At 46.2% G+C, this 25008-nt stretch overlaps 1 protein-coding gene and 1 pseudogene across 4 annotated transcripts in view; both read left to right on the top strand.

Annotated features, from left to right (window-relative positions):
• Positions 1-25008, top strand: part of DOCK3 (dedicator of cytokinesis 3) — a 2582899-nt gene that overhangs the window by 1375629 nt on the left and 1182262 nt on the right. The window lies entirely within an intron of this gene.
• On the top strand, positions 1581-1701 carry LOC138568216 (U2 spliceosomal RNA; annotated as a pseudogene).

Here is a 25008-nt window from a genome sequence, read left to right on the forward strand (position 1 = left end):
TAAATCTAATATTAGGCTGGACATGATCTGACACATACGTTTCAGTAGGTGTGAGACAATTTGGCCGCAGACATGTCTTTGTGAGGTACATTTAATGTGATTTGTAAATTGTGGGCTCATTCCAATAGATGCAAGTGGTGGGTGATGTTCGAAGACATTGGGCCTCATTATGGGACTGCCAGTAACCGTGCAGGTAAAATTGTCAGGTTGCCCTCGGACCTGTAATTAATTACCGGTGCCTGATTACCGGTGCCTGACTTCCCGGTGACACCGGGCTATTCCGAGTCCAGCAGCCGGGGAGTCAGGCGCCAGTAATTTTGTAATTCCTCATTCCCATTGAGTCCCATAGGACTCAATGGGAATGGGGAACACAGAAGCACCGGCAGCGTTAATTACGGTGCCGGTGCTTCTGTGAAACTTTGCGGGCGGATGCCGTTCCACCTGAAGAGTTGTACTGTGCTGGTCCGGTAACACCGGTTACCGGCACTGTTGTTACCGGACCGGCACAGTTGTAATGAGTCCCATTGTGTGCAAAATGTGATATGATGATTATTCAAGAAATAGGGATATACGTGCAGAAGGTGTGAGGTGCAATAAGAAATGTTGACTGTGTGTTAGTGTCAGGTGAAAGGGAGTCTTAGACATCATAGAGTGGTAGGTGTGAGTTAAATGGATGTGCTGAAATTCTTGATTCCCATAGGGTGATATGATACCTGGCAGTGGGGTGTATGGATTCACTGTGTGTGGTCAATATGAAGAGCAGTATGATGGAATATATGTGCAAAGGGCAATTATTCAGTGCTAGAGTTCTCATGATGTGTGTCCTCTGACGTTTTCGGTGCACCACAACATGTATTTAACTCAACGGCACATTGTTTCAGGTTCCACAGGGTGCAGTGCCAATAAGGAGACAGACACTATTTACAATCATAATTGCATATATTTTGTAAAACCCTAACTTAATTAAAGGCAGAAATATCTAATAATCAGAGGGCAATGCTGAGCATCAAAGACTGTTATAATGGTTCCTGATTTACCTGTAAATTGGGGCAATCTGACTTGCTAATGGAGAAATGGGTCAATGGCCCATCGGTTAAGCATGGGCCACTATTGTGCACACATGTGGGCCATTTTCATTGTTCAATGCACTGTGCAGCTGGTAGTTGTGACCAAGGTTATACCCAATGAAAGTTAAAATGAAACATTTGTCACAAATGTTATACAAAAAATGTGCCCTACATAGACATATCGTTTTTGGTGAAAAGTAATGAAGGGTGATTCACAATTGTGATAAATGTTTTTCCATTGGTGCTCAGGGATATTTTTCCTCAGTTCAACCCTGGCTAGTGGGTTCCTTTTCAAGGTAGGGGGTCAGACAGCAAGGCCTTCATAAACACCTAACAGGGGACCACAAATGTTTTCTAAAAGATCTGCCGGAGCAACACTACTATCCATATGAACATCCTGCCCTTTAGTACCAACAAGGTATTTTGTATGGCTGATCCTGTTTGGAAAGAATGATGCACCTGCCCTGCTTTATTTGGCTATGCCAGAATTGGCTAGTCATTTCACCACTTGTCATCACTTCTCAGCCTTTTGGCTAAGATCAAGTGTAGAATCTGTCATTGGATGCTCTCTGTTGGATTGCACGGCTGGCCTGCTCCTATGTCCTTTTTGAAGAATACAAACTGGTGACCCTTTCCTGATGCTGCTGCACTGCCTCTGGACGGAGAACAGAATGCAGAGTAATCTGGTGGTGAGATCCATGTCTGAAGGAAAAAACAAATTAAAAGAAGTGTATGGGTTCTGGCAGAGGCCATGCAAGGCACCACAGCAGAACAAGAAAGCTTCTAAAGCAAATTCTTTTCTGTCATGCATGCTTGATTTTGCAAATTTCACACCTGACAGAAGGGAATTGCACAGAGGACGTGATGGCCTAGAATCCTTCCAAGGAAACACTACGTTATAAAAGACAACAAACATCTTGCAACAGTGAAATAGCCTGCAATGTCAGAAATCTGATCCAAGCCACCGCTGCACACAACAGCCTCTGCTGCAAGCACCCACACTGCATTTGAAGAACCTGTAAACCAGATGATTAGGGATGCATTCCCAACCCTGATACACGCAATCCCTACGCCCACTACTGCCAGGCCCGCGAAATTAGGACTCTAGCACATTACAACATGTGGGCCAGGCCATTCATGGCATCACTGAACCTGAAATGAGAAGGTCATATGGAAAGAGAGAATGTAGCCAACCTTATGTTCGTTCAGACTTTAGCATTGTTTTACAACTTCGTTTTGCTGCTTGAAAGACAAGATATGTAGCGCCTCTAGTGTAGCAGAACACGCCCCTATAGAGGATAGCTATATACCCCCACAGTAAACCTGCCTTTTCTAGGAAAGTGGCTTATTATCCTTGTCTTTAGGAGGTAATATTTAGAGACTCAAGGAGACCCATAAATGACTACAGAATACAGTCTGTTGCAGACTCTCAAATGGGTTGTGCACCAACTGTTCAGGATATGCATGTCCCTGAGACACTAATCACACATTTTATGATCAAAATTATTATTTCTAATAACATGTTTGATTACTTCCCCTAGTCTGCACTCCTTCTCCCTCTCCCCAGAAGGAAGGAACAAGGTTTCATGTAGCATAATAGCTTAAATATTCTGAAATCATTGCATGTTGGATGTTGGGCAATATGTCAAAGCATTATATGTTTGATGATGTTTGCATGCTAACAGTGCAGATTGCAGAATGTGCTTCAGATGCAGTGTATTGCTAATAGCGTTAAAGCTGGACAGTCGGTTAACTCGTTACAGTCCTTGTGTTCTTGGACTGGTGTGTCCTGGCTCCAAATTGGTTTTCAGGAAGAAGTTGCTCTTTTTGTTCCTGAAACATTTTGATTTGCTTCAGGTGGGGTAGGATGATGCACCACGAATGTGGTGAAAAAGAAGATTATCAGCTGTTTCTGGAAATTGACAAAGCCTGCTTGCATACACAGAGTGATGAGTTTGTCCATTGCCTGGGATATGCAGCACGTTTGGGGCACTGTCATATCTGTATCTTTCAAAGGAGGAACCATTTTAATTGTGGTTTGCCTTCAGTTAAGGTGACTTGAGTAATCCCCTGCAGCTGGGCCATTGCTGTTTTTTCTTTGGTTGATTATGCCATCTACCAATAGGTCAGCAAAACGAGAAGCTCAAGGTGCCCAATTTGCCAATTCAAGATGTAGTACCAGACAGCAGCTCTAGAGCTAGTGGCATTCACATCAGGAGCTATCGAACAGGAACTCTGGGGATATGGCTTGTGAGGCGATGATGGCAGAGCTACAGTTCCCGGGACTTCAATTGGTCAAATATGATATTTGACTTTACAGCTGAATTGCCAATGACACCTTATGCACCCTTTTGGGTGGCTCCGCATCAGAACACACTTGTTCATACATTCAGCATGCTGCTTATTTTTGTATGTATAAAATAGACCTCATCACAATAAAGCTTGCATCATCTGTACAGTGATTTACAGAGATGTGACTGGCTAAGAGCCCTCTCACCAGCAATGTGTGCAGTTTGTAAAGGATGAAGGCTTCAGAATCGCCACTGTTAACATCGAGCCACTAGAAGAATGATGACCACATTCTTAAAATCTGAGAGCTATTGCATAGGAATACAAATCAGAAGAAAGGAAAGGGATGGTGAAACAAAGATGAGAGGATGAAGGAGGGGAGAAAGAAGGATGAGAGGCAGAGGTAAGGAAAGTGAGTACTAGCCACAGGCAGGATTCAAAAGCGGCGTTAAAGGATATGGCTCCCAGAAGCAACCAATCATTTGCCTAACCAAAAAGGGTCAACATTTAGAAAGGGAGCCAAGAGGTGGCAGGAGATGCCACTGTGGCGTTGCCCGAAAAGGAGGCCAGATACGATGGCAGAGACAGTAACGACCCTGGTGATCTGCAGATCGAGGACACACACGGCCAAAACCTACAGAGTGATCAGAACCAGGGCACATACAATCAGAGAGAGGATATCTGGGAACCTTAATTGTAATCTCGTGAAAATGGCTAGCCCACTGATGACGCTAAAGAAATCTTGCTCAAGAGTGTGACTGCAGTAGCAAAGTGGAAAGAAGTATGTCTGTCTGAAGGTGTTCGGCAAATCTGACGGAATGGGACAGTCCATGAAGGAAGACTTGCCTTGAAGAGTAATGCTGATGGTTGCTTATCCAGAGTTTCCCTGGACAAATCTCTGTTTGAGCTCTACTTAAACAATATGACCCGAGCGGCGGGGGCATTACCGACTCAGGTAATGCCCCAGGGCCCATAGTTACAGGCCCGAGCGAAGCGATGGCATTAACGAAGGCCTGAGTCGGTAATGCCCCCGCCTTGAGGGTCATATTGCTATTAGTACCCCGGCCCGCACTATGTGCGTGAACGGGGCACTAAAAGCATATTTTTCTGTCCCGAAAAAAAGCTGCGTTTCGGGACAGAAAAAAAAAAAACGACCAAGACAATTGGCCGCCGGGAAAGGGAAAACGGGAGTCCGTTTTCCCTTTCCATGGTGGCCATCGGGACCAGACGCGCTGGGAACACAAGTGTTCCCAGCGCATCCGCTCCCGAAAAAAAAAGAAGCAGAAGGTAAGTGGGGTTGGGAGGGCGAAGGGGAAGGTTGAAAAAAAAAGAAAAAAAAGAAACATACCTGCGTCCCTGCTAGTGGACGATGGAAGCCTCCAGCCGTGTCTCCACACTGCTGGAGCCTGCTATCGTTCCCCAGCGGGGACGCAGCAGCAAAAAGGTAAGTGGGGCAGGGAGGACAGGGAGGAGGGAGGGTAGGAAAAAAAAAATGGCCCCGCTTCGAGCCTCCTCATTGGCTGAGTGGCTGCCACGCCCCCTGCCGGGGACAAAGGCCATGGAATCCCGACAGAGGGATTCCCGGCCTTGTAATGACGCGGCGAGGGCCAATCAGAATGGCTCTTGCATTCTGATTGCGCCCTAGCAGGGTACTAATATCAGATGGTCAAGAGGTGCAATTGGACATACTATGTTGAAAGCTCCCTGGTTACCATCATTTTGATACCCATTTAGTTATGCTACTGAACTATATATGTGGGCTAACCTGGGGATTAGTAGGTTCTTAATTGCCTCGCTGCACAAAATGAGACCACAGCAGACCCTGGTTGGGCATATCAGAAAATGGGTATTCTGTTCCACAAACATCTTCCCCAAGCCATGTTTACCTGAGCTGAATCAACACACACGCAGGCTCTTTTTAGACTCTCTATGAGTGTTTCATTCAGGAAGGCCAATAGATATGCTGCAAGTTCTTAACCATATCACAGCCTCTTGACCCACTCAGCCACCTTCACTCTTTTCCTCAGAGTGGGACATTAAACATTTCAGAGATCAGCAAGTTCAATAGGCCATCTGTAGGCCACAGTGAAAACTATTTATACAGAACATAAAAGTCTCTAAAGTAGTCAGGAGGTTTGTCGGGGGGAGGGGGTTCCTTCTGAGTGCAGGACTATCAGGAAAAGGTCACTAGGTTTTGGCTTTCCAAGATTCTCGTTCCAGCATCAAAAGAAGGCCACAAAACAAAAAGGATACATTTTCCAGGGTATCAAACAAAATGAAGTCTCTAGAATTAAAAAAAAATTTTTTATCTGGGTTCTCTCCTGATAATTCATTGGATTCTTCAAGCACTAACTCTGGGGTGTCCTGCACCTCTTCACTCGATTAGCAGTACATATTCCTCCTGGCTTCCTCCCTGTTTTCTTCTTGCGTTCTTTAAGAGTATTGTTCAGTAATTCTGCACCTAGGTCCATCTGCATCCTGCATCCAAGGCCTAGGTTACCAGCAGAAGGCTGAGGCATTTACTGTCAGGCTGAGCCACAGACTTTCCACCAAAGACTAGGCCAGTAGAGGTAGAAAACAGGCAGCCTTGACTTTACTATATCTCTCCCTGACCATAACCCATATTTCTACACCCAGCCACTGCACCTCTCTCTGCCTCCCGATTACACCAACACGCCTTCATTCCCAGGGACTTTCTAATTACACCTTCACTTCCCTACCAGCTTCTCTCCATTGGTTGGCTGCCTTCCCATCTCCTCTATGCTTTGTCATATGCTTATTCCACCTCCCTTTCTCCACTTTGATCCACCAGGCATGTAATGCACTGTGGGCTCCTTCTTTCTCTAAGCCATCATAGGAGGTTCCTACTCTCCACTTGTCCTCATGTTAGTCATCACCTTTTCCTTGACATAACAACGCCTCTTCCTGATGTTGCTTCACCTCTTCCACCTGACATCTCACCCCAATGTCTCCACTGTCTTCACCTCTTCCTGTCCCTGATGTTTCCAACCTGCTCTCCTTTTATTCTGATTCACTTCCATCTTTCGCCACGCCAGCCTCCTCCTCTCCACTCTGTTCACCTCTGCAATATTCCTTTGATGCACCTCTCCTAATTCTCCACTACCACATACTTCTGCCAACTCCCTTCCCCTTCATACAGTTCCTACACCCACCTGCCAGGACCTCCCTTTGTGTGGGGATTCTGTATTAAGAAAATATCATTGTTGTGTGCTAATGATTAGGCGGTCCTCACACCATGTAACTTCCTCTGCTAGTCCCCTTTGCAGTTCCGTGAGCCAGGCTGAAATCTGGAGCCAGTGATATCCTGGAACAGCAGTTTGTGCATGTGGGTGATAAAGCGAAGCGGGGCTACTACACACTCTGCAAGCTTTCCTTGCTCATGAGCCATTGCTGTTACTGACAGGCTTCCAGTGTAAGAGCCAGTATGGTGTGTATCTGCATTCACTTGGGGCGTTTTCATTCTTGAAGCATGCCCCACTTTTGCGATCAGCCTCATGTCTCTCTGTAACAACGCTGTTGTACTTCAAATACCTGAAAGGGACAGTGGCTGCTTGCAACGACACGTCCCTGCAATGCAATCAGACAGAGTGTGGTAGTCAGAGGGATCCTTCCCATTCCAACCTGTGGACCTGCATCAATTAGAGGATGTCTGTATCCAGTCCCCATGGCGACACCATCCCCTGCCTTATGAGCTAGACAGGAATCCTCGTCACAGGCACTGTCCGAATATCAGTAAAGAGGAACTAGTTAGCACATATATTTAATCATTCACCTCCTCTCAGGCAATCAGAACGCAGGCAATGATACCGGCAGTGACTGCATTCCAAGCTTAGTGAATTCAGAAGCAGACAAAGGAACAGCATAAAGCATTGCTCTTCATACAGTCCCCAGTCATAAATGACCAAACGATCCAGTAAATTAATCAGCACTGCAATTACAAGAAAATACAACGGACGCAGGGAGGATGAAGGGAGGAGAGTCTGTCCTCTGGGGAGTGAATGATCGGAGCAACTTCCACAGCTTGCCACAGCCCCGCGCCGAGTGAACACGCTCGCCTGACACCACAGAGCAAGCCAAAGATGCATGGAGGGTGACCTGTGATACCAGTGAAGGTGCCGTAATGCTGACTAGCAGAAGCGGGAGGTGACCCGCCTCTCCTCCACGCGAGGCCGCAGCGTGTGACCCGGCCACCAGGCGGGGTTCAGCACCCGGGCGGCTGCAACATCTTGAGCCCAGGAGCTCTGCGACGTGCTGAGCAGCATGAGCCAACACAGCCGACCTCTCCATTAGTGCAGCCTAAGAGGAACCCTCTGTGCCGCATAGAGGCAGACACCAGCAGTACCGGCGGTACGCACCGTGGTCCGCACGGTAGCGGATAATAACACTATGCCACGAATGGTTGGGGCAGGCTGGTACGGCAGGAGAGAGGCTGCTCACTCCTGTGGGAGAAACGTCAGTGAACCTGCTGGGCATAGAGGGGTGTATCCGCTCCCCCCCGCTTCACTGTCCACATGGCGTTGGGAAGAGGGACAGTCAAAGGAACACCAGCATGGCAGCACTCTCAGAAATTGTCCACACAGTGTTGGAGAGAGGGACAGGTAGAAGAACGCCATCTTGGCAGTGCTCTCAGGACTTCGGCTTAGTAAACTAAGGTGAACCAACTGAGGGGATAGGAAAGCTGTACCCCTTCCCCGCACTGAAAATCCTGGTTCCGAAGAGAGGGCAGCTTCTCCACGCAGTTAATCTTGGACCTAAAAGGGGTAGCCCCCTGCAGCATTGGCAGCCATGCTGACCATTTCTTTGAGGCCCCACTGAAGCAGCTGCTATGCCATCGGGACAGCAAGCCCCCTCCCCGCTTCTGCTCTATCCAGGGGTAGCTGGGGAGCCTTCAGACTCATGACATCCTACGAGCTGACTTCCCCCCCACCATAGAGAAAGCAAGTCACTAAGGCATGGATGCATTCCACAGTTGCCTCAGTAGCCTGGATCCTGAATTTGGGTGCCCCTCATAGCAGCAGGAGCCCTGCATTGCTCAAGGAGATATCGCTACTATGTCCAAACTACTTAAGACTCCTAAGAGTGGAGATATCTCCACCATGTTACTCCCGGCAGAAAAAGGGAAGAAGCCAGAGACAACCAAATCCCTGCCAAAGCTTCATCTGGAGGAGCCGGACAATTGGCTAACAAAAAAAACATTTAGGCGTTTATGAAGGATATCAAGTCTTGGAGGTAGAGCAAAGCCTGGTAGAATTAGAGGACATGACCTGGGAGTATTCAGCTTCACTTCGCGAAGTACAACAATAGGTCTGGGCCCTGACAGATAGAAACAAGATCTTGGAGTACAAACAGGAGGACTTGGAGAACAGGTCCCAATGAAATAATCTGTGAATTAGGCGGGTGCCCTCTTCGATCCAAGACCAGAACCTCGCGGAATACATAGGGGACCTATTTCAATCCTTCCTGCCACATCTCGAGAAGTCTCAACTCCTGTTGGATAGCACCCACAGACTGCGCCCCCGAAGAGGATTGGAAACGGATTCCCCCCGGATGTGATCACCTGAGTCCACTTCTATACAACAAAGGAGGCAATAATGGCAAAAGGCCGCTCCCTAGACGAACTGTCGTTCCAGGGGTCTCCCCTGCAAATCTTCCAGGATCTAGCTCCAGTGACCATACAGAAATGGAGGGCCCTCAGGCCACTGATGCTATTCCTATGAAATCAAAAGATCAGGTATCGCTGGCTGTTCCCCACCACGATCCAATTTTCCTACAAAGGGGTCTCCCGAGAGATTGCACATCTAGAAGATCCGGAAACTATCCTGAACCCCACCAGATAAAGGAGGTGGCTCCTCTCTCGCCTCCTCCAGGGGTTTACCTTACGCTCGATGCCCCGGATGGCTGGTCTGACAGAGTTTATGGAAACAGGGAACATGATGATAGGAATAACGATCTTCACACATTCCAAGCTCGACTCCAAGGTGGATGTCACCTGAAAGCCCTTGGAGTGTACTGCCGGTGGTTTGTGGCAGTCAAACAGTTTGGAGTCCAGGGTTCGGACTCGGTTCAAGGTTATTTAGTTCTTCATTGGGGAAATATTCAGTTGGCGCATGTACGCAGGAATTCTTATATTATGAATGGCAACTTCTGATCACTTAACTTCCCCCCTCCCGTCACCCCCGCAACAACAGCAGAGTAGAACTTGGAAACACCATTGAAGGTGAACTTTGTCATTTTGAATATCAAGGGCCTCAACTCACCAGTGAAACGGAAGTCCATACCCAAGCATCTGAAAGATCTAGAGAAAGCAGTGATATTTCTTCAGGAAACCCAGCTGCTCCTGGTGGACTACGCCTTTCTCCGGAGCAGGGATTTTCCAAAGCAGTTCCTGGCCTCGGGAGGCACCAAAAAGGAGTGGATAGCAATCTTGGTGGCCAAGGATATTCCGTTTGAGGAATTAGACTCCATTACAGACCCTAGCGGCTGTTTTATATGTGTGAAGGGGATGCTCCTGGGCCAAACGCACTCATTGGTCTCGATCTACGCCCCGAATGATGGACAAGATCACTTTTCGGTAGACCTAGAATCCGCCCTCCTGCCATTCCTGGAAGGCCAGGTCATCATCGGAGGGGACTTCAACAGGGTCCCTGACCCGGACAAGGATAAAACACACGCGCCATCCCCCAGAGACTATAACATCGCACTTGCAATCCTCAGCTCCGCTTGGAGGGTGCTTCATCCAGAGAAAGGGACTATACCTTCTTCTCACAGGTCCACCGCAATTCCTCGCGTATTGATTTGCTTCTGGTCTCGCCCCATCTTTTATCCTTCACAAATTAGGTGGACATCACCTGAAGGTTCTCACAGACCATGCCCCGGTGTTACTACAGATTAGATCTTGGAGCCCGCCCCCCCGGGCTCCAAGATCACAATGGCACCTGTATGATTCAATCTTGAATGATATGACCTTAAGAGATGTGGTGGCAAAAGCAATTAAGGACTACTTCCAAGAAAAGCCCACAGAACTAACTTCCCCAGCCACAGCATGGGATGCCATGAAGGTGGTTATTAAAGGGCTCTTAATAGCACACACGGCAGCATATTACAGAAGGAAGAAACAGACGAGAACCTGCCTGGAACAAGAGATACAGGACATTGAAGTTAAATACAAGAATGGATGGTCCCCTAAGGTTCATTCTGACCTACGGATCGTCCGTAATTAACTAGTGGCCCTGTATGTGGAGGAGACAGTGCAGACCCTGTTATCAGTTAAATAGATTTATTATGCTAAAAGTAATAAGGCCAATCACCTCCTGACGAGGAAACTGGCGAAAACTAGAAGGCAAAACTGTCACACCGGACTCTGGAACCAAGTGGGTGTAACCCAATATGGAGAACAGGAGAAACTACAGCTAACGCAAACCCATTTACTGGAGAACATAGCCAGTGCGGACAGATCGATTGAGGCACAGAGACAATATATTGCAGAGGCATCCCTACCCCCAACTGGCTCAGGAAGACAAGGAGGCTCTGGAAGCCCCGATTCAACAGGAGGAAGTGGAGGCTGTAATTAAATCCCTGAAGTCCTGTAACCCCGGTCCAGATGGTTTCTCACCTAGATTTTACAAACTGTTTAGATGCCAGCTACTCGCTCCCTTAATGTCCCTTTTTAATTCATTCTGGGAGATGAGTAGTGTAGCCTCCTGAATGCAAAACTCCACCACAATTCTGGTACTGATGCCTGGGAAGGATCCTGAGGATTGTGCGTCTTATGGGCCAATCTCGCTCATGAATGTTGATGCTAACATCTATTCAAACGTGTTAACGAACCGCTTAGCCCCACTTCTTCCTCGATTGATTAACTCCAATCAAACAGGCTCCATCCAGGGCAGAAAATGGGAGACAACGTCAGGCGGGTGTTAAATCTAATTGAATTGGCCGTTCGCAACCATAGGTAACTAACTCTCCTATCTTTGGATGATACAAAAGCGTTGGACAGGGTGGACTGGTCTTTCACTCACCTGACGCTGGAGGCATTCGCCTCTGGGCCTCAGTTTAGGAAAGCGATCGCTGCCAACTATTTCGCTCCAAATACCTCCCTTCAGGTCAATTAGGGAGCGCTCACCCTCAATTCCCAATCCCCCTTACTTTCGGAATACATCAGGGATGCCCGTTATTGCCCCTCCTGTTTGTGCTTATTATGGAGCCGTTGGCTCAACGCATACATGGAAATAATGCAATTCAGGCCCCAGTGGTGCAGGACTCTCTCCATAAGGTCTCAATGTAAGCCGATGATGTGCTCTTGTCTATTACCAAAATCATCCCCTCCTTGCATGTGGCCATACAGGAAATTCAAGCGTTTGAACGGGTCGCTGGGTTTGACATTAATTTTGGGAAATCAGTAGCATTGGGAGGGGGCCTATCCATACAAGATATAAGGGCCATCCAGGCTATCTGCCCAATCCGCTGGGACACGACTTCTATAGCTTATCTGGGTGTTCACTTGACGGCCTCTCAGAGGGACCTCTATGAGGCCAATTTCCCTTTCTTGATTAAGACATTAGAACAGGACCTGGAGAGATGGGCGGGACAAGCAATTTCATTAATGGGGCAGATCACTGCTGTCAAGATGAACCTCCTCCCGTGATTATTATATTGCTGTTCATCCCTCCCAATAGAGGTCCCCAAGAAAGCACTGGAAAGATTTCATTGCAAAATATTAGGTTTCATTTGGCGGGGGAAGAAATCTAGGATCCCTAAGAGGATGATGATGGGGGGATCCGGGCTGGAGGATTGGGGGTCTCTAACCTACTGAGGTATGCAGAGGCAGCCCAACTATTCCATTTGGCCACATGGTCAGCACACACTCTGCTTCCAAGTTGGATGGAGATAGAGCAAGCTCAATGCTCGCTGCCCCTCTGTTTCTTACCCTTTATTTCCCATTGATCATGTAAGCAACGGCCTCACCTACTCTTGTTGATGAAAGCCACTCTGAAAGTATGGGATGAGGTTCTACGGAGGAAAAAGATTGCTAGGAGGGTGGGCCCACTCTAACCAGTCTATGGTAACCCTGCCTTTACACTGGGCATCCCTCAGGGAGCTTTCAGGCGATGGAAAGAAGGAGGCCTACTCACTCGGGGACAACTATTTGCTGAGGGTCAACTGCGCTTGTTTGAAGACTGTAAAAAAGAATTTAAACTCTCAGAGGTGGATAGTTTCACATACGCCCAGGCCCGTCACTGGATTACTCGCCCTTAAATAAGAGTGAAGGCTGCTTGGTCCCTGAGCCCACTTGAACTTAATATTGGGGAGGACATACACTAGGGAGGGATTTCAAAATTGTATAGACTGTTGCGGGAGGACTTCCTATCCCCGCACCGCCCAGACTGCATGTCCCATTGGGAGGCTGACCTAGGCCTTCGGTTGGATGATGTGGCCTGGTTGGAGATTAGGGCCAGAGGCTGTGCCTTGTCTAAATGTGTGACAAACAATGAGTGTGCATTGAAATTGTTATGCCGGTGGTACTACCCGCCGGTACATATTCACCACTTCCAGGCCTTGATCCCCCCTACCTGTTGGCAAAATTGTGGGGCTCAAAGCTCATACTTTCATATGTGGTGGTATTGTCCCCTAATGCGGACCTTCTGGGAGAACATTGTGCAAATTATTCAAGACATTACTGGTAGTCGCCTCCCGCTGTGCCTGAAGACCCTGCTGCTAGGTGCTCCATGTGAAGGGGTATATCCAAAGTTGGGAGCCCGGGCAAAGCTAATGACTCATTTGTTGCTGGCAGTGCATATCACTACCGCATGTTGCTGGAAAATGCCAGAGGGCTCAGACTTGGGACGATGGTGGATTAAAGTCTGGGACATCTTAGTAGCCGAAAGACTGTCAGCTGCAAAAGAAGGAAAACTCCATCAATTCCAAGCAGTCTGGTCACCCCTGCTCGATTATGACCAGAAATACCCAGCCCCGACCTTTAAACCACAGCTGGTACCACTATATCTAGGCCTGAAGGATATGGATGAGATAGATGGATTGGCATGTAAGATGAACAATGAGTAAGCAGGAGGGGGGACCGTTGAAGTTAGAATGTAATGCATTTCTTCAGAGGATGCTATGCGTTCAAATGTAAAGTTGTTGCTCCAACTGTGAAACTAATAAAAACATATATATATATATTTCTGAGGCTTTTGGAATCTGCTTAGATGCCATGCTGTGCATAGGCCGACACATAGTGGAAGCTGCGGAGTATTACAGTTTGTTTTTCGAAACTCGAAAATGGGCGTCGACACAGGGCGTGCCAGTAATACTATCCCTAGTGTGACGTCCACTGTACCCATGATCCCTCACGCGTGTAGGACCCTCAGATTGTTTTTTTTCCGCCATACTGGTCGGAAGCATTTCGTGGAGTTCCCTGGCCTTAGCCATACTTTTGCAAAATATCGTTATATTTTCCCCATTCTCCACCCCAACATCGAGTCATCGAAATTCCACACTCGACACCGGCCCAGAGAACAAATCGACTGTCGAGAGCTGCACGACGGATTTGGGCCTCAGAAGGCCTCTGGCCTCGGCCCTGCAAGTAGGGAGAGAGGGGGGTGGACATACTCTACACTCTTTTGGTATATAGGTACATTCTTATATATTCCTACACTTATCAGCCGCTGCCACAAGGTGCGTATGGAGGGTACCCCTTTCCAATTCTGCCCCAAGTACAACCGCAAGTACCCTTGGGTTGACAGACATGCCACGTGCAATCTCTGCTTGCCCAGGGACCACCCCGAGGCGAACTGCAGAGCGTGTAGTAGGTTTAAACCAAAAACACTTAAGGACTGTTCGATCAAGCGTTGGGCCCACCACGCCAGGCGTCAGGAGGCCATGGCAGCGGAGGGCGCCTTCAGCGATGACAGTGACGCCGTGCTTTCGGACGGCGAGGGCAACGTGGCGTCAAGAGACAGCCAAGCGCAAGTCCCCGACCGCGGAAGGTCGTCCGGCAAGGCGGCTATGGGGAAGACCACCGGCGACACAAGCGCTACCCACAGCACTTCCACAAAGCACATGAAGTCCAACCGAGACTCGACGCGCACGTCAAGTTCTCGGAAAGAGGCACATAGAGAACGGTCCGAATCGGTGTCCTCTGGGCGTTCTCGATCTACATCGCTGCATGACTCCAGGCAATCATCCACTGTTGCCAAGAGTGCCTCGCTCTCCAAGGTAACGGAAGTTCGATCGTCGGAAGACGAAGCCGACTTCCATCCCCAGACCGCACTCCAGGAGTCGGCACCCACAGATCGCGTAATGGCGGCTCCCGAGTCCCTACCTCCACGTTCGAAAGATAGGGACACTACCCCCGAACCTAGACGCCAGGCGTCGGAAGGCTCTGAAGGGGCGAAAAAGCAGGGAAAACACTCTTCCACCCACGGGGAGGGGGAAAAACAACAAAGGAAGCAGTCTCAGCTTGCTTCCACACCTCTAAAACTTTCCACTCCACATAAACAGACAGACAAGTCCCAGTGTTCTGTTATCCCAAAGACCCCTGCTAAAACCAGTAAGTCTAGTCAGGATAAGGCGGAGAAAGTTCCAGAAAGGGTCATTCCCAGTTCTAGAGAATGGTCTAGTGATGACATAGACAGGGTTATGTCAAGGATGTCATCATTGGCAGATTTTGACGCAAAAAACCCTGAACACTTTCTCTCTTATACTCCCGACGGGTCAGCACCCTCAGGCTCTAAGGATCCAATACCTCCAAGTAAGAAGTCCCGGTTTGAAGCCCCAACTCGGTCTTCGGACCCCTTCTATATACAGCCCTACTCTCAATATCAAGGGGATACATCCTTTTGTGAGGATCCAGATTTGGGCATGTTGGAAGAGCAAACTGGTACGGGCTACTATGGGGATGATGAGGAACAAGAAGAGGAAGAGGAAGACCCTGAAACCTACAGAGTAGATTCCCTGGTAGAGAAAGAACCCCCGGTTACCGACTCCCCTGTCGACAATCAACCTCTCCTGAATGAAGTTCTGTCCCGAGCGGCAGAACACTTCCAAATTGACACCCAGGGTGCTCAAGAAGGGAGGGACTTCGCTGAGGAGTTAGTAGGAGAAAGGAGACTGGTTGCGCAGGCCATCCCTATCCTTAAGCCTATTCAGAGAACAATAGACCATTCACTTGTAAATACCAACCTCACCAGGGCAGTGAACCCAAGGATTGAGAAACTTTTCAGGGCAGCCCAATCAGACCCACTATACATAAGGGGGCATCTGAAGCCGGACTCCCTGGTAGTTACAAACACCCGTAAGAGGCGGGAACACCCTTGTCATCATCCGAAGCTCCTCCCGACAAGGAGAGCAAGAAACTATATGGTTTGGGCAGGAAGGTAGCCTCCACTTCAGCCGACCAGGCAAGGATTGCCAACTCCACCACCCTGTTGGCCAGTTACAACTGCCACCAATGGGAAGAAGTCGCGGCACTCATAGACTCCGTCCCAGAACCCTAAAAGAACCAATTGGCATGAGTTTCCGCAGAGGGAAGAGCCGTGTCCGGTTGCATTTTAAAAGCAACCTTTGATGCCCCGGATAACGCCGGCAGATTTATAGCAGAATGGACTGTTATCAAGAGACACGCTTGGTTACGGCAGTCTGGATTCAAAGCTGAAACCCAAGCATCATTGTTAGATAAACCGGTGCAGCCGGATCTGTTGTTTGGTAAGGCGGTCGAGGACGAGCTGAAAAATGCCAAGGACGAGTATGAGACACTCAAATCCCTAGGCCAACTAACCAATAAACCCCCTAATCAGAGAGGGAATGGCAATTTTCGTCGCCCACGCGGACAAAATTCCCAGAGAGGATCTAACTATTCCCAGGGGCAGGGTACACCATGGAACAATAACAACCAGCAGTCTACCCAGGGTTTTGGCAGGGGTAATAAAAGAGGACGTGGTAAAGGTAGAGGCAGCCCCAGTAGAGGCGGCGGCGGCACGCCTCCACCAAGACAATGACGCTCCGTTCAGGGTCCCTTCTCACGAAACGCCAGTAAGGGGGACGCATTTCCAACTTCACCCAAGCTTGGGAAGGGAATCACATCAGACAGATGGGTGCTGTCCACAGTATCCGCAGGGTACTGCATAGAACTGTTAGAGCGTCCCCGAAACCATCCTCCATGACAAAAAATACATTCTTTGGACCACCAGAAGATCCTCCTCGAGGTGATCGTCAATCTGCTAGCAAAGGACGCGATAGAACTCTTCCCGGGACACCAGGTAAACAAGGGTATTTATTCAACTTACTTCCTTGTGCCAAAAAAAGATTTGACAATGCGCCCAGTATTGGAGTATTGGACTTACGGCCTGCAAACAAGTATGTCAAGCCCCAAAATTTTCCCATGACTACTCTCCAAGAGGTAATCCCCCTCCTAAAAAAGGGGGATTACATGGCAACATTGGGCATGAAAGATGCCTATTTTCATATTTCCATGTTCCCAGCGCACAGAAAGTACTTGCGCTTCAATTTGGACAGTCAGCACTACCAGTTCAAGGTACTGCCCTTCAGGATAGCTTCGGCTCCAAGGGTATTCACCAAGGTACTGGCGGTGGCGGCAGCACACCTACGCATGGAGGCAATCCCGGTGCACCCTTACCTGGATGACTGGCTCATCACGGGGGAGACCCCAGTAATTTGCAGAACAAACATTCAAAGGACGATCAACCTCCTCTTCGAATTGGGCTTCTCAATAAACGAGAAGAAGTCAAGTCTGGTGCAAAGCACCTCCAAACAGTTCCTAGGAGCTATCCTAGACACTCAAGAGGGGTTGACCTTTCCATCCGAGGAAAGAATTCGGAATAATATACTGCAAATTCCGCATTATCAGGCCGGTCGCCAGATAACGGTACGCAAAGCAATGCGTTTGCTGGATATGATGGCGTCATGTATTTACCTGGTCCCCCATGCGCACCTGCACATGCGTCCCATGCAGGAATGGTTGGCGAAACAGTGGTCTCAGGCAAGTGGTCAGTGGGACGATCTAGTGGTCGTTTCGCCAATACTTGTACAAAGCCTTCACTGGTGGACAAGAGAAAATCTGTCCAAGGGGAAACGCTTTTACGATCCCGAGATGCAGGCAGTAGTCACAACCGATGCATGCCTGACAGGGTGGGGAGCTCACCATCTCCACCACACAGCTCGGGGTCTCTGGTCTCACTCAGTGGCCAGGAATCATATCAACCTACTAGAGCTTCTGGTGGTATTCAGAGCGCTTTAAGCATTCGAGCCCTACCTGCAGAATCTGTCAGTGCAGATCCGGACGGACAGCACTACAGCCATGTTTTACCTGAACAAGCAAGGGGGGACTCGTTCCCCAAATCTGTCCAAGCTTGTCCAGAAAATGTGGATATGGGCACTCAGATGGAACATATTCCTGTCATCTCAACATGTTCCAGGGGATCTCAATTCTCTGGCGGATGCTTTGAGCAGAGACTCCCTTCCAGAGAAACACGAATGGTGTCTACACAGAGAAATCGTAGAAGATATCTTCTCTCAGTGGGGTTCCCCCACTATAGACCTATTCGCCACAAGCAAAAACAGACAATGCCCAGGATTTGCATCCAGGTTCCCCCAACCAGACTCCCAGGGGAATGCCCTGTGGATGAACTGGTCAGGGATGTTTGCGTACGCTTTTCCACCAACTCCCCTCATCAGGAAGGTGGTCAACAAGATGAACAGAGAATCGATGACGCTCGTCCTAGTTGCTCCCATGTTGGCCAGACAACCGTGGTTCCCACACCTACGCAGACTAGCAGGCTGCAAACCCATCAGACTCCCAGGCTGGTACAACCTACTGTCCCAGCACCAAGGGCACAAGGTGCATCCTCAACCCAACTCATTGAACCTGGCAGCATGGCTCCTGAGGTCATAGAGTTTGGACATCTCAAGTTACCACAGAGATGTATGGACATCCTAAAAGAATCTAGGAAGCCAAACACGAGGCACTGCTACTTTGACAAATGGAAAAGATGTGTTATCTGGTGCCAAAATAAGCAAATCAACCCGGTTGATTGCACTCCTTCAACAATTGTCACATACATGCTCCACCTACTGGATGCAGGACTGGTTTTTAACTCACTAAAGGTACACCTGGCAGCTCTGTCAACATACACCACGTCCCATAACAAGGTGTCGTGGTGGGAGGTACCAGTAGTTAAAGCCTTCATGGAAGGAGTAAAGAGACTTCACCCTCCTATTTCAAACCCACCACCAGGATGGGACCTTAAAGTGGTGCTATCTAAGCTCATGGGCCCCCCTTTCGAGCCCATGCATAAAAGCAGTCTCAAACACCTGACTTATAAAACGGCCTACTTAGTAGCAATTACATCTATAAGAAGCGTCAGTGAAATTCAGGCTCTGTCAGTGCAAGATCCTTTCTTTACAGTTCATAAAGATAAACTGGTTTTACGCACACACCCTAGGTTCTCACCTAAGTGTATTTCTAAATTCCACGTGAACCAGTCCATCAAAGCTTCCGGCTTTCTTCCAAGACCCACAGAGCTCGGCTGAGGTGAAACTACACACCCTCGATGTGCGTAGGGCGGTCCTCTACTATGTAAACAAGACCAGACCACTAAGGAAAACAGACCAACTGTTTGTCTCCGTAGCTACAGGCAGATAGGGGGATCGCGTTTCTAAAGGTGCCATCTCTAAGTGGATTATTAACTGTATCCAGCTGTGTTACTCCCTTTCTGAAAAAACTCTGCCTTTCACGCCAAGAGCCCACTCTACAAGAGGCATTGGGGCCACTCTGGCTTTCATTGCAAATGTACCCCTTGACACCATTTGCAAAGTAGCTACTTGGAGCTCTATTCACACTTTTACTCATCACTACTGCATTGACACCCATTCCAAGACAGATACCCAAGTGGGACAAGCGGTTCTAAGACATTTATTTGCTCATGACCCTTCTCACATCCCACCTCCTTCTTCAGTTAATTCTCGCTAATATATGCACAGCATGTGATCTAAGCAGATTCCACAAGCCTCAGAAGGGATACATTACTCACCGTAATCATATTTCTGATGCTTGTATCTGCTTAGATTCACATGCGACCCACCCTTCCTCCCCTCTGAGAGAAGGCGCATGGATGCTTGTAGTCTTACCTTTCTTTCTATCTGCTTGGATTATCTGTACTCACGCTACTCCTCATGCTACCTCATGTCAGAAAAAATACAATCTGAGGGTCCTACACGCGTGAGGGATCATGGGTACAGTGAACGTCACCTAGGGATAGTATTACTGGCACGCCCTGTGTCGACGCCCATTTTCGAGTTTTGAAAAACAAACTGTAATACTCCGCAGCTTCCACTAGATGTCGACCTATGCACAGCATGTGAATCTAAGCAGATACAAGCATCAGCAATTTGATTACGGTGAGTAATATATCCTATATATATATATATAAAAAAAACAAGATCATCCCTCTATGGTAAGATCTTTCTTTCACTGCACATGTTATGTGCAAGACATGGACAACATTCTTCTGTTTTCTATCCAGTATTCCTGCACTATTTCATTACACCAAATTATTGCTATTTTTTTTTAGCCTGTATTGTGCTTTATTTCATAAAAAACCTTTCACAAGGATTAGATATAAAAAACATCATACAAACGTGGCAACGCTGTTCATCAATAGTGATATATATTTATATTCACAATTACATTTAACAGGTGATAAAACAATTCATAAGCGAGTTTCCTTGCATCATTTCAGCACTCCTTTCTCGAAGTGCATTTATGAATCTCACCACTGTAAGAGAGACAATGAAAGTTGGTTGCCTGCAAAAACTGGTGTCAAAATTATTTGGATTTTCGTTTTATTGTCATATGGTTAAAGAAATATAACCTTTACCAAAACAGGCCCATAATGTATTACATACGAAAGATCTAATGACTGTCATAAAACATAAAGAGCAATCTCTAAATAATCCATAAAACATCTTTGATAGTGATTCCACAAAAAGTATGATCACATGATCACACATCATTACATTAATTCATGAATACATGGTCCTAGATATAAAAAGACTTGGAAAGCCCACAGGATTAAGGTCACCCAATTTCACGTTTTTTTGTAAATCCCACCACAACCAAGACAACCTAAGTTGGGTGACCACCTAAGCATCTATGCCACAGGCTTTCACAGTCGATAAAGTCCAGGGAATGTACACATTTCTAAACATGCAAAGTACAGAGTGCTTGCAAAGCTGGACAAAAAAATCAACCAATGTCATTCTTATCCTTACAAAAATGACAAGATATCTGCTTCTCCAGTACCAAGATATACCTTTTCAGGATTTTATTTGTGGGGTGTATATTCCATTTAAATCTTAACAATTCACTACATGCCCATCTAGTTGGATAACTATTCAAATAGATGGCAACAATGCCACTTCTTTTGTGGAAAAAAATAAGATGTTTCAAGAAGTTATAACTGTGAAGTATATCTAAAGTGGTGTGCAGTCGACAAGATATAAAGCTGACTTAGATTTACAAGGAACAACAGCAAACTGCTCCATACTCTGTCCTATTACTGTAAGCAAGTTCTCAGAATACTAAACAAATGAATTCATCCACTTCTCTTGTTTTGATTTTAAGATGGAATTCAAATCCATTTAAACGGGTGCCCATTTGAGGCCTTAAGCCTGTTGGAAATCTTTGGATTTTTTTATTTTCGTTGGCCGACTTCTCGAATTCTACAAGTATCACTGAAGCAAAGATCTTCTACTGACATCCAAGAGCGCTATGGTTTTATAATTCAGAAGGTTAGACCTGTCGCCCTTTTTGAATATCAGTGCCACGTGTGAGGGGTCTGCCAAGAAACAGGTAAATACCTCCTCTTAATTACTTCTGTAAACAGAACTGTAAATATTTCAGCCATCCGTTTAGGTGATTCCATCTGGCTCCTGAACTCTGGATATCCTGGTCTTCATAATTCAACATTTTAAATACTCCTGTTCTATTGAGAGAGACCACTGTATTTGGCTGGGACCTACATGATTTTAAAGTTTGTTTTGGTTTGTTTCGGTTTCAAATATATCTTTTTATAATGAGAGTTCCAGACTTACTCCAGGAGCACAGTTATTTGCAGGTAAGTCTGTCCCTAAGACCAGTTGAATCTAAGTTGAATATAATGTGAAACATGAGTTGGCTGTCCCTTTGTAACATTAGATGTTTATGGTTCAAGATACACCTTTTATACTTCTGTTTAATTCTGGATAACTCTTTATTAAACTCCTCTCCAGCACATTAGATTTTCGCATGTCTAAGGTTGAAAAGTTTATTTTGCTCTACTGCATAATCATACCTATGTTTATAGGTTTTGTAATTACACATCCCTTTTATTCGTATTGTTCTTAAATTGGCAAGTGTGCGTTCTATAACAGGTAATACAATTCCCTTGTTTAGAAATGATCAAGGGTTGGAGAAGGGGCATAACATCTTGTGTCGTCGAGCACCCAAATTTAACCGTCTCATTGTGGAATTGACAAAGTCTTCATAAGTTCCTGGCTTTTTTCTGCTGTCTCAGCAGCATTTTGGTAGCATAGTAGCAATTTTAGAGGATGCCTGTTTATAGGCATATGGTGTGAAGCCTCCATGCTTCTCCTTGGATGTATCTGACAAACTAGCCGCAGTTTGCATTAGTGCAGGAACGAGTCAGCTAGATCCACTGTCTCCAGGTGTAAAGGATCAACATTGTCATGCGCTGAGTCGATCTCACCAGTTGGATCACTAACATTGTCGAAGCCTGCTTCGACGGGTGCTTCCCCATCATTCAAGTTGTCCAAATAGTCTGTGATGCAAATCTATACTTTTTGTTTATCGCTGGTTCTTCTTTTTATTTTTCTTCTTCGAGCAATGGCTAATTTTGGGCTCAATCATCATACCTGACTGATCACCCGTACACAAACCGCAGAACTCTGTGGATTCAGTTGCGGCAATTTGCACTGTGTCATGTTCATTCCTTTTTTTTATTTTTCAAAGGCCCCTGGAATTTCCTCGATGATTTTTTAATGTTTTGCAGCTGGCTGTTTTTGATTTTTGGTCTTCTTTACGCTGGCTCTAATTTCTTCTGCTGGTTATTTCACCTCTACAGGCGCTCTGTTGAATCAACAATGTTGCAGAACTCTTCTTGGATTTAGTGGTGGATTAAATAGTTTTGTGTAGAGGATAAAGGATAAAGAGGTACGAGAATTTATTTTTCAAGGCAGCCCACTTGCTCGCTGCACAGGTTACTATCAAAATTTAAATATCTAGCAGCATTGCAAGAGCGTGCTGTTGGGGATTCCCTATTAAACCAGCTGATTGTCCTCTTTTCTATTTCAAGAAGGCTATGAGTATGGACTTTCAGTGTGTTGCTGAAGTTTTTATGCAATTTAACAAGGGTGTTCAAGACATAATTCAGTGCTGATATGGCATACGAACTCGAAGTGATGGGGTCTTGCAATCTTTCTATGAGGTTACAAAATGATCTATTCACAGATGTTCTGTTGGAAAATAAGATCCTGGCCCCAGGTTTCATCTAACGAGTGGCTGCACTGAAACAGCGACTTATTGAGTAATTTGTGCATAGTTCTCCTGGTAACGGTGGGTAAGGTATAGAACGATGGAAAATGTAAGAAATTACTTCTTACCTTCACTCCGACTGCTCCAACTCCAGTAACTGTGCTTGACTAATGCACTTTAAGCACCCCTGCCGTTTTAAAGGGCTCTTCCTCTGTCTCTGATGACATTCATTAGTGTAGTTGGGTTAGCACAGAAACTAAATCCTTTCACCTCTTGCTGCAGTCACTGGACTTGATTAGTGCACTTTATGCTGCACTCTTCGTGCGCCACAGACATTTTTAAGGGCTCCTCCTCTGTCACAGGTGACGTTAATTACTGTAGCCGGTGTGACCGACCAGAAGTAAGAGTCAGAAAAGAGAACATGTTTATAAAAAAAAAAAAACGCCTCACTGGACCTATTGCTAAAAGGGGATTCCCTTCCTAAAAACTAAAACTAAGGTGTGTTCAAATAACCAAAACACATTCTCCGTCCCAACATGTCCAACTACCTGGCCCTACCAGTCGATAAAAACATACAAAATCAAGAAACAGGCTTTCACCATGGGGGGTTTCAATTCCTGTCAAGTGACTCTGTTCACACCACCTTCAAAATACATGTCCTTCTTAGGACAAGGTTCCTCACGTGGGTTACTGCAACAGTCCTTACCAAGACAAGACACATCTTTCTCAGTTCCTTGGACAAAAAAACAAAGTCACTCAGTATTTTATCCTTCCATTCACCACATCTTGTGGGTTATTTGACTAATCCCACTCAAACAACGTCTTATGTTGAGGCCCACTCCGGGACAGAGTGGACTTTCCTCTTTGAAACTCACAATTCTTATTCTCTTGATCCTCAGTGATGTTAGTTCTTGTGTTCCTCAGGACAGCTCGGTTCAGTTGTAATCTCTGCATGTGCTATATAGCCACTGTACTGCTTGTGAGGGGTCAGAAATATGAGATGGATACAAAAGTATAGTTTTCTCAATGGTTGTCATTTATTAAAATAAAAAGGGGCGAGATAAACGCCTGTCTTTCCCTATCCCAGAAAGGATGGCCCTACCTAGAAAACTAACCTAAAGAAAGATGATCTAGTGTCCAAAATATCTGACCTTCACACTAATGCATACAACAAAATGACACAAGGAATATCTGGCTGTATTCAATTCAACACAACAGTGTACAACTTCAAACATATAGATTTAAGAGGTACTCCTTGAGACCAGGGATGAATTCCCACACCTGGATTAATCTAGGAATACCCTTAGAAAAGTTCTGATGCAACAAAGTTCTGTTTAGTTTAACACAAAAGATCTTCTCCTTCCGAAAGCAAACTTCCACTTGTTAAAGTAAATGTCTCTTACATCAACAGTTGTTAAAAAACCAAAGCAATTGGTTTCTTCCACAATATCCTTCTTGGTAAGGCCAATGTCTTTCTCTCAAAACACAAGTTCCTAAACCAAGGCAATTGTTTTCCTCAAAATCAAATCAATTATAAGCATATCAAAAATTCAAATGGAATACTTTTGTCAGGATAGCACAGCAACTACTTTTGGTGATGCAACAGTTTGTCAAAATGTCAATATGATTAATACATTCTTTCCACCACAACATTTTGCCAAAATCCCACTGCTTCAAAACATCATCTTCTTTCCTGTTTTACTCACCTGTTCAGATGAAAAACTCCTGCAACTGTGCTTATACGGTTACCAGACATTTGGTGGAAAAAAATTGGTCGACCAGACAAATGGTCGAACCAATTTGGTCGAAAACCAAATGGTCGAATTATTTTTTTTTTTATTTTCACTTTTTTTTTTTTTTTTTTGGGGGGGGGTCCCCCCCAACCCTCTTTTTTTTTCTAAAAAACCCTTTTTTCAAAAAACGAAAACCCGAAAAATAAATATATAATTAAAAAAAAAATTCGACCATTTGGTTTTCGACCAAATTGCGTCGACCAAATGTCATTCGACCAGTTTTAATTCGACCAAATGACTGGACACCGCTTATACTTAGTGGGAAAATGTGTTTCAAGATTCCCCCCACCAT

Source organism: Ambystoma mexicanum, chromosome 2p (genome assembly GCF_040938575.1).
Source record: "Ambystoma mexicanum isolate Mex_15411 chromosome 2p, UKY_AmexF1_1, whole genome shotgun sequence".
In the NCBI taxonomy this organism is placed as follows: domain Eukaryota; kingdom Metazoa; phylum Chordata; class Amphibia; order Caudata; family Ambystomatidae; genus Ambystoma; species Ambystoma mexicanum.